The 8,700-nt window shown below is 40.0% G+C and overlaps 1 long non-coding RNA gene across 1 annotated transcript in view; it reads right to left on the bottom strand.

The window, feature by feature from the left end:
- Window positions 1–937: 937 nt before the first annotated feature.
- The window catches only part of LOC118761796, a 15,588-nt gene continuing 7,825 nt past the window's right edge, over window positions 938–8,700 (bottom strand). Inside the window, exon 3 of the long non-coding RNA XR_004997640.1 lies at window positions 938–1,104. This is a non-coding gene — a long non-coding RNA (uncharacterized LOC118761796). The remainder of the gene's footprint in view (window positions 1,105–8,700) is intronic.

Here is an 8,700-nt window from a genome sequence, read left to right as displayed (position 1 = left end):
CTGGACGGTTTCCTTGTTTAAGTTGGTGAATGCTGTCATAATCATTGCCTTCAGTTTATCTTTGGTGTTAGAAGGGAGTTTGTTGGTCTCTCGCTCAACTGCACCCCACACATAATAATCAAGGGCGATGCAATCTGAGGAGTTAGGCAGGATCTTTTCGGTTTGACCGGCATTTTTTTCTAGCGGTGTCATATGAAATTGTCACCCATAATTATGACCCTAGTATCGATCTATTGCATTTCAATCTGTTTTAGGGTTAGGATTAGGGTTAGGGGTTGGGGGAAGGGTATCTTTTTTTCTTTAGAAATGTAAATAAACCCAATCTGTTTCTTAAATGAGGGACATATTCATACGGCACAGAATGTTTTTTTTTACCTCAGTAGACGTCATTGATTGGTTGAAATTTCAGAAATTGAAGAAAAAAAACAAACAAATATCTTACAAACTATAGAATTTTCTCAATAAAGCCAAGAGAAAAAGATGTTTTATAAACACATTTTACCAGTATACGAAGTTTAAAAGTGTTTAGTTACGTGGAAATTATTTTTAAAAACTGCCGTTCAAACCGAAGAGATCCGTTAGGCGGTCAGATGTTAGGGGGTGATGTGGTCGTAGAAATTGTCTGACAGCCACGACTGGGTTCTCCTCCTTGTGCTGCATGGTGCAAAATCCAGTTGCCAGATATAGGATCTTTCAGCAGCCACCCACTTGGGCCCAGGGCAACACTACCTTCTCCAGGCACTTGATGTTAGCCTCCGTGTTGATTCTGAGGTCGTGTGGGAAGATGAATGGAGGTATAACGTTGCCATCACTAGTGACCACTCAAAACACCATGATGTTGACCGGATGTTTGATTTTTATCACTCTCGGTACATGATTTGGGGACACGGCAAGCCATCGATTGTTCTGTGTGCTCATCATCTGATCCTGGCAGAAAATTTTCTCGTCTCAGAAAAACCAAAGCATGTTCAGTTGAAAGGGATGCTTGACTTTGTTCAAAAGCTTCGTAGTGCGGTCTTTCCTCTTGTCCTTGATGGCTTGGGATAAAAATTTACCCTTTTTCATCTTGTATGGGGAATACCGAATGTCTTCATGCATGACCTGCTTGATGTAAAAATCCAACATTCCCATGTCCCTGGCGATGAACTTGATTGAATCGGAGGGATTGTTCTCAATCATGGCCTGGATCTCACCAACAGATTCAGGAGTTCTTTTTCCACCAGAACGATTAGAGAAAGCTTTTTGAGCTGACGTACCTTCGTAATTACCATTAGACTCATCCAACTCTTTCCGAATTCTCTGCACTGTCCTCAGATTCACACCCAAACACTTTGAAATGTTCGTACTGGAGCTTCCGGCACAAATGCCAAGCAGCACAGCGTGTCGTTTCCAAATTTCTGGCAGATGGAATTACATGATGGTGCTGTTTTTCTCACAGGTGGTGCCCAACAGACCCTACTATACTATGTAAATGACAAAGTAAAAACAAAACAAACAATGCATTTGCACTAAATTAAAAATATAAAATAGAGACAATTTAGCCATCGCACCCTGTATCTATATATATACATATATACATATGTATATATAACTACATCTATCTATCTATCTATCTATCTATCTATCTATCTATCTATCTATCTATCTATCTATCTATCTATCTATCTATCTATCTATCTATCTATCTATCTATCTATCTATCTATCTTCTAGGAGGAAGAAGAGAAGAAGAATATGATGAAGATGATGGAGAAAGAAAGTAAGAAGTTGAAGAAAAATGAGTAAAATAAGAAGAAGTAAACATGATGGTGAAGACGATGAAGGAAAAGAAGACGATAAAGGAGAAGAAGAAGGAGAAGAAGAAGGAGAAAGAAGAAGAAGAAGAAGAGAAGAAGAAGAAGAAGAAGAATAAGAAGAAGAAGAAGAAGAAGAAGAAGAAGAAGAGAAGAAGAAGAAGAAAGAAGAAGAAGAAGAAGAAGAGAAGAAGAAGAAGAAGAAGAAGAAGAAGAAGAAGAAGAAGAAGAAGAAGAAGAAGAAGAAGAAGAGAAGAAGAAGAAGAAGAAGAAGAAAAGAGGGGTGTAATAAAGCTTACTAGTAATAATATGAACAAAACTTTGCTCCCTCTACTTTTAAATCGATAAATGAAACAAAAAGTGCCGGGGAATTTAAAGTATTTTAAAGGGAGTTTAAGGGCTAGCAGTGTAGGGTAGGGTATAGGGGTTGGAAGAAGATAGGTGATAGAAGGGGGTTAGGGTTAGGATTAGGACTAATGTAGAGGTGAAGGGAGGAGATTGGAAACCCCCGAAAAGTAAGGGAAGTATTTCTACAAAGTAGCGTTAATTTAAATATATAAAAGGTAATAGCAGAAGAGACGGGAATGGTGGTGATGGTAGTGGTGGTGGTGATGGTAGTGGTGGTGGTGGTGGTGGTAGTGGTGGTGGTGGTGGTGGTGATGGTAGTGATGGTGGTGATGGTAGTGGTGGTGGTGATGGTGGTGATGGTGGTGATGGTGGTGATGGTAGTGGTGGTGGTGATGGTGGTGATGGTAGTGATGGTGGTGATGGTAGTGGTGGTGGTGGTGGTGGTGGTGATGGTGGTGGTGATGGTGGTGATGGTAGTGATGGTGGTGATGGTAGTGGTGGTGGTGGTGGTGATGGTGGTTGTGGTGGTGGTGGTGGTGGTGGTGGTGGTGTAAAGGGAATTGTGATATCGGAGTAAAGCGGAAGGTGCAAGGTGAGATGTAAAAGGTAGTGTTATCAGAGAGAGAGAGAGAGAGGGGGGATAGAAGAGAGAGAGAGAGAGAGAGGGGAGGGAAGAGAGAGAGAGAGAGAGGGCTGAAAATTAGAGAGAGAAGGAAGAGTGTAAGAGAGGTGAAAGGTAGTGGGAGGAAAGAGAAAAAGAAAGAGAAAGCGTGTGTGTAAGAGAGAGAGAGAGAGAAAAGAGAGAAGATGAAGGAGAGAGAAATGAGGAGAAAGAGAGAGAAGAGAAGAGGTGAGGAGAGGGGGAGAAAGACGAGGCAAAATGCGAAAGAACGAAGAGAAATGAGAGAGAAAGGGAACAATAATGTGGTTGGTGTCTTCGGTTTTAATTTTATAGACCCCTACATTTGTTGTTCATCAATGCTTTCTGCTCTTTATTCTGCAGGTGTATAATAAAATCCCTTGTTCTTGAATTGTTTGGAAGCAACCTTCATTGTGGTATACCAGAAACTTATCGGTATTCCATGGTAAGCTTTTGGTATGCTTTATTCTTTCTGTAGCTTGCGTCTTTCCAACGAAGTACCCATGTGGAGGCACGTGGCCCAGTGGTTAGAGCAGCGGATTCGCGGTCGAGGGATCGCGGGTTCGAATCTCAGACCGGGCGATGCGTGTGTTTATGAGCGAAAACACCTAAGTTCCACGCGGCTCCGGCAGAAGGTAATGGCGAAACTTCTGCTAACTCTTTCGCCACAACTTTCTATCACTCTTTCCTCCTGCATCTTGCAGCTCACCTGCGACGGACTGGCGTCCCGTCCAGGTGGGGAACCTATACGCCAAGGAAACCGAGAAATCGGCCCTTATGACCCAGGCGTGGCTCGAGAAGGAACGAAGTACCCATGCACTTGCGCTACCTTCTCAATGAAATTGTCCGTTTTTTGTTGTTTCCCTGACAAATAGAATTTACCGATGTTCTTTAGGAAGCGGTCTGCATCAGCACCTATTTTCATGCCTCTCCACAAGTTCATTTGCTATCCCAATGATGTTATTGTTTTCGTGTTCGCAAACTTGGGCAAGATAGCTACTGGTCTCTTTCCTCAGCTACAAAATTTGCTTCAGTGGGGTCACAATACGTGCTTCGGATGCCATCCTTACGTAGGAAGTATAGCCTATAGTGATAATGAAATTTCCAGTTACACTGGACAGTTGAGAATTTATATGTCTATGTCGTTGAGCTCTTGCAGTGGCTAGTTTAGAAGGCCAAATGTAGGCGTGAGATTGGATCTTTTCGTTTTGAACGGCAGTTTTTTCTAGCGGTGTCATATGAAATTGTCACCCATAATTATGACTCTAGTACCGATCTATTGCATTCCAATCTGTTTTAGGGTTAGGGCTAGTTAGGGTTAGGGGTGGGGGGAAGGGTATCTTTTTTTCTTTACAAATGTAAATAAACCCAATCTGTTTCTTAAACGAGGGACTTATTCATACGGCATAGAATGTTTTTTTTTTACCTCAATGGACGTCATTGATTGGTTGAAATTGCAGAAATTGAAGAAAAAAAACCCAACAACAAATATCTTACAAACTATAGAATTTTCTCAATAAAGCCAAGAGAAAAAGATGTTTTATAAACACATTCTACCAGTATACGAAGTTTAAAATTTTTTAGTTACCTAAAAATTATGTGAAAAAACTGCCGTTCAAACCGAAAAGATCCGTGGCTAGTTTAGAAGGCCAAATGTGGGCGTGAGATTTGACACTGCGAAGATACGGGCAATATACCGAGAGTTCAGACGACAGTATGTATGTATGTATGCAGGTATATATGTTCGCTTGTATGTATGCGTACGTATGCATGTATATGCTTATGTGCGAACTCTTTGTTCAATCATGGCGCATTTCACTTCTTCAGCGCTATTCACATTTCTTCCTATTCATGTTTTATATAACTAAATCAGATATTCTTGTCATTACTATTTATTTAGGCTTACTTACAATTTATTTTATATACGGCATTGTTTTATCCAAACATGTCAATAAGCATCGTTTTGGGCTGATAAAGGAATATATTATATTCCTTATATTATATAAGTGTTACGTTCGTTGTATCTTTGGTATTAAAATTTTCTCTTTTCTGTCTTCGTATATTTATGTACATTTTTTGTATTTTATAGTATCACAGTTCTTATTTGAAATATGGGATCTGTTTTATAATATCTCTCCTTAGATTTCAAAGCGTATTTGCCAACATTTACCACCTAACAATCGGATTATTGTCTCTCAACGTTCTAAAGGATTTTGTTTGTATTAGTTACTGCTTGTGATAAATAAACTAAGCTCCATAGAAATTCTTCATCATAATTTCACAGTTCCCTCATTGTTCGGTTTTGTATTGTTGATATTCTTCGTTTCCTGACACTTTTCTCTCTCAGAACGGTTGTCCTGTCTGTGAATATTCAACTCCGCTGCGAGCGCTTCCATTTTTCATATAAACAATATAATGGTATAATGATTATATGCAAATCTATCTATCTATCTATCTATCTATCTATCTATCTATCTATCTATCTATCTATCTATCTATCTATCTATCTGTCTGTCTGTCTGTCTGTCTGTCTGTCTGTCTGTCTGTCGGTTTGTCTGTCTGTCTGTCTGCTTGCCTGCCTGTCTGTCTGTATATCTGTCTGTTTGTCTTCTGTCTGTCTATCTATCTATCTATCTATCTATCTATCTATCTATCTATCTATCTATCTATCTATCTGTCTGTCTGTCTGTCTGTCTGTCTGTCTGTCTGTCTGTCTGTCTGTCTGTCTGTCTGTCTGTTGTCTGTCTGTCTGTATATCTGTCTGTTTGTCTTCTGTCTGTCTGTATATCTGTCTGTTTGTCTTCTGTCTGTCTGTCTATCTATCTATCTATCTATCTTCTATCTATCTATCTATCTATCTATCTGTCTGTCTGTCGTCTGTCTGTCTGTATGTCTGTCTGTCGGTCTGTCTGTCTGTCTGTCTGTCTGCTTGCCTGCCTGTCTGTCTGTCTGTCTGTCTGTCTGTATATCTGTCTGTTTGTCTTCTGTCTGTCTGTCTATCTATCTATCTATCTATCTATCTATCTATCTATCTATCTATCTTCTATCTATCTATCTATCATTATCTATCTATCTATCTATCTGTCTGTCTGTCTGTCTGTCTGTATGTCTGTCTGTCGGTCTGTCTGTCTGTCTGTCTGTCTGCTTGCCTGCCTGTCTGTCTGTCTGTCTGTCTGTCTGTATATCTGTCTGTTTGTCTTCTGTCTGTCTGTCTATCTATCTATCTATCTATCTATCTATCTATCTATCTATCTATCTATCTATCTATCTATCTATCTATCTATCTATGTTCGTCCGAGTGGTAAGATGGTAGAATCATAAGAATTACAAGAAAAGGATTGGCGGTATTCGTTCCGATTCTTTACGTTTCAAGTTCAAATTCCACCGAGATCGACTTTTGCCTTTCATCCTTTCGGTTCCTATAAGTAAACCACTAGCCAAGCGTTGCGGTAGATTCTTCTTTTTTTTTCTCTGTTGAAGAAATCGACTGTGGCCAGACCTAACGTGGAATAGGCTCCATCAAGACACCCCCGCATCTTACGATAGTGCATTTACGGTTCCAACAAGATTTGACGGCCCTGATTATATCATTCAGATATTCTTGGCCACCGAATGCAGGTGCTCAATTTGAGAGCAAGGTATAATTCATTTCATTTTTCATTTTATCTAGTTTCAGCTCACGAGCTGTGGCCATGCTGGGGCACGAATATACCGTAAGGAGGAAATTTATTACTTTTGAAATATTTGCTATCTTTTACTTGTTTCAGTTATTAGACCGCGGCCATACTGGAGCACTGCCTTGAAGAATTTTTAGTCGAATGAATCGACATCAGTGTTTGTTTCCCCATCACAAGGTTCGAGGTCCCGAGTTCAGTCCCACTGCGTGGAACCTTGGGCGAGTGTTTTCTACTGTAGCTTTGGGCCGACTATAGCCTTGTGAATCGATTTGCTAGACTGAAACTGAAAAAAAACCCCGGTCGTATATGACTGTGTGTGTGTGTGTTTGTCTCTCACGACCGCTTGGTAATCGATGTTGGTTTGTTTACGTCCCCGTATATTAGCGGTTCTGCAAAAGAGACCTATAGAATAAGTATCAGGCTTAAAAAGAAAATAAATACCGGGGTCCGTTCGTTCGACTAAGGATCTTCAAGGCGGTGCACCAGCATGGCCGCTCTCTGATGACTAAAAGAATTAAAAGATAAAAAATGCTGGAAAATGACATCTTAATAGGAAATTATAGCGAGTTCTGATCCAAACCATTTTTATTTTATTTTATTTTATTTTATTTTATCTAGTTTCAGCTCACGAGCTGTGGCCATGCTGGGGCACCGCCGTGTGTTGGCTCAAGTGAAATTTCTTAAAGATTCTTCGTGGTGTTTGGTGGATCTTTCACGGCTGAACCTTTCAAAGATATGAAATTTAACTAACATCCTTCTGGCATATTGTATCTCCATAGATTAAAAAAATGGTCGAGAACCACTGGACTAAACCATTCAAGTTAGTGCTCCAGCATGGTCGCCATACATTGGTTTGGACTGATAAAATAAGTACCACACTTAAGGTAAGTACTACTGGGATCGACTTGTTTGACTAAATCTTTCAAGGGGATGCCCCCAGCTCATTGATCTGACAACAGGGGCAACGAGGCTGGAAACTTATTTTAGGGACAATATTTGGAAAACCTTTTATTCTTAGGGAACCATTGCAGTACATTCTATGTCTCCTTCTCTCTCTCTCTCTCTCTCCTCTCTCTCTCTCTCTCTTGCTCTCTCTCTCTCTCTCTCTATATATATTATATATATAATATATATATGTATATGTAATGTATATATTATATAGATATATACATATACATATACATATATATATATATATATATATATATATATATATATATTATTATTATATATATATATATATATAATATATAGATAGAGAGAGAGAGAGAGAGAGAGAGAGAGAGAGAGAGAGAGAGAGAGAGAGAGAGAGAGAGAGAGAGAGAGAGAGAGAGAGAAAGGAGACATAGAATGTACTGCAATGGTTCCCTAAGAATAAAAGGTTTTCCAAATATTGTCCCTAAAATAAGTTTCCAGCCTCGTTGCCCCTGTTGTCAGATCAATGAGCTGGGGGCATCCCCTTGAAAGATTTAGTCAAACAAGTCGATCCCAGTAGTACTTACCTTAAGTGTGGTACTTATTTTATCAGTCCAAACCAATATATGGCGACCATGCTGGAGCACTAACTTGAATGGTTTAGTCCAGTGGTTCTCGACCATTTTTTTAATCTATGGAGATACAATATGCCAGAAGGATATTTTAGAAAATGTAATCCTAGATAAATTATCTCTAAAGAACATAGTAGATGAGGTAGTCCTAGGTACACTATGCCAGAAGGACACATTAGATAATATAGACCTAGATACACAATGACAAAAACACATTAGATAATGTAGTCCTAGATGCACAATGCTAGAAGGCCATATTAGACAATGTAGCCCTAAATTATCCCTAAATGACACATTAGATAATGTACTTCTAGATACACAATGCCAGAAAGACACATTAGATAATGTAGTTCTAGATACACTATCCTCGAAGGAGACATCAGATAATGTAGTTCTGAACACCCAGTTAAAGGGGAAAAAAACTCAAAGCGATGGCTATGCATGGAACGCTTTCTTTTGGTCATCACAGTGTTCGCGAACAACACCATCAATTACTAATCATATCCCCCCACCGCTGCCGCCACCGCCGCCGAACTTGGGGCATCTGCCATTGCCGTAGCCGTTGCTGCTGCCGCCTTCGCCACCATCACCACTAGCACCATGACCATAAACATTGCCACGACCACCACGACCACCACGACCACCACCACCTCCACCACGACCACCACCACGACCACCACGACCACCACGACCTTC

Source organism: Octopus sinensis, unplaced genomic scaffold (genome assembly GCF_006345805.1).
Source record: "Octopus sinensis unplaced genomic scaffold, ASM634580v1 Contig17448, whole genome shotgun sequence".
NCBI lineage: Eukaryota > Metazoa > Mollusca > Cephalopoda > Octopoda > Octopodidae > Octopus > Octopus sinensis.
This window is presented reverse-complemented; position numbering and strand designations above follow the sequence as displayed.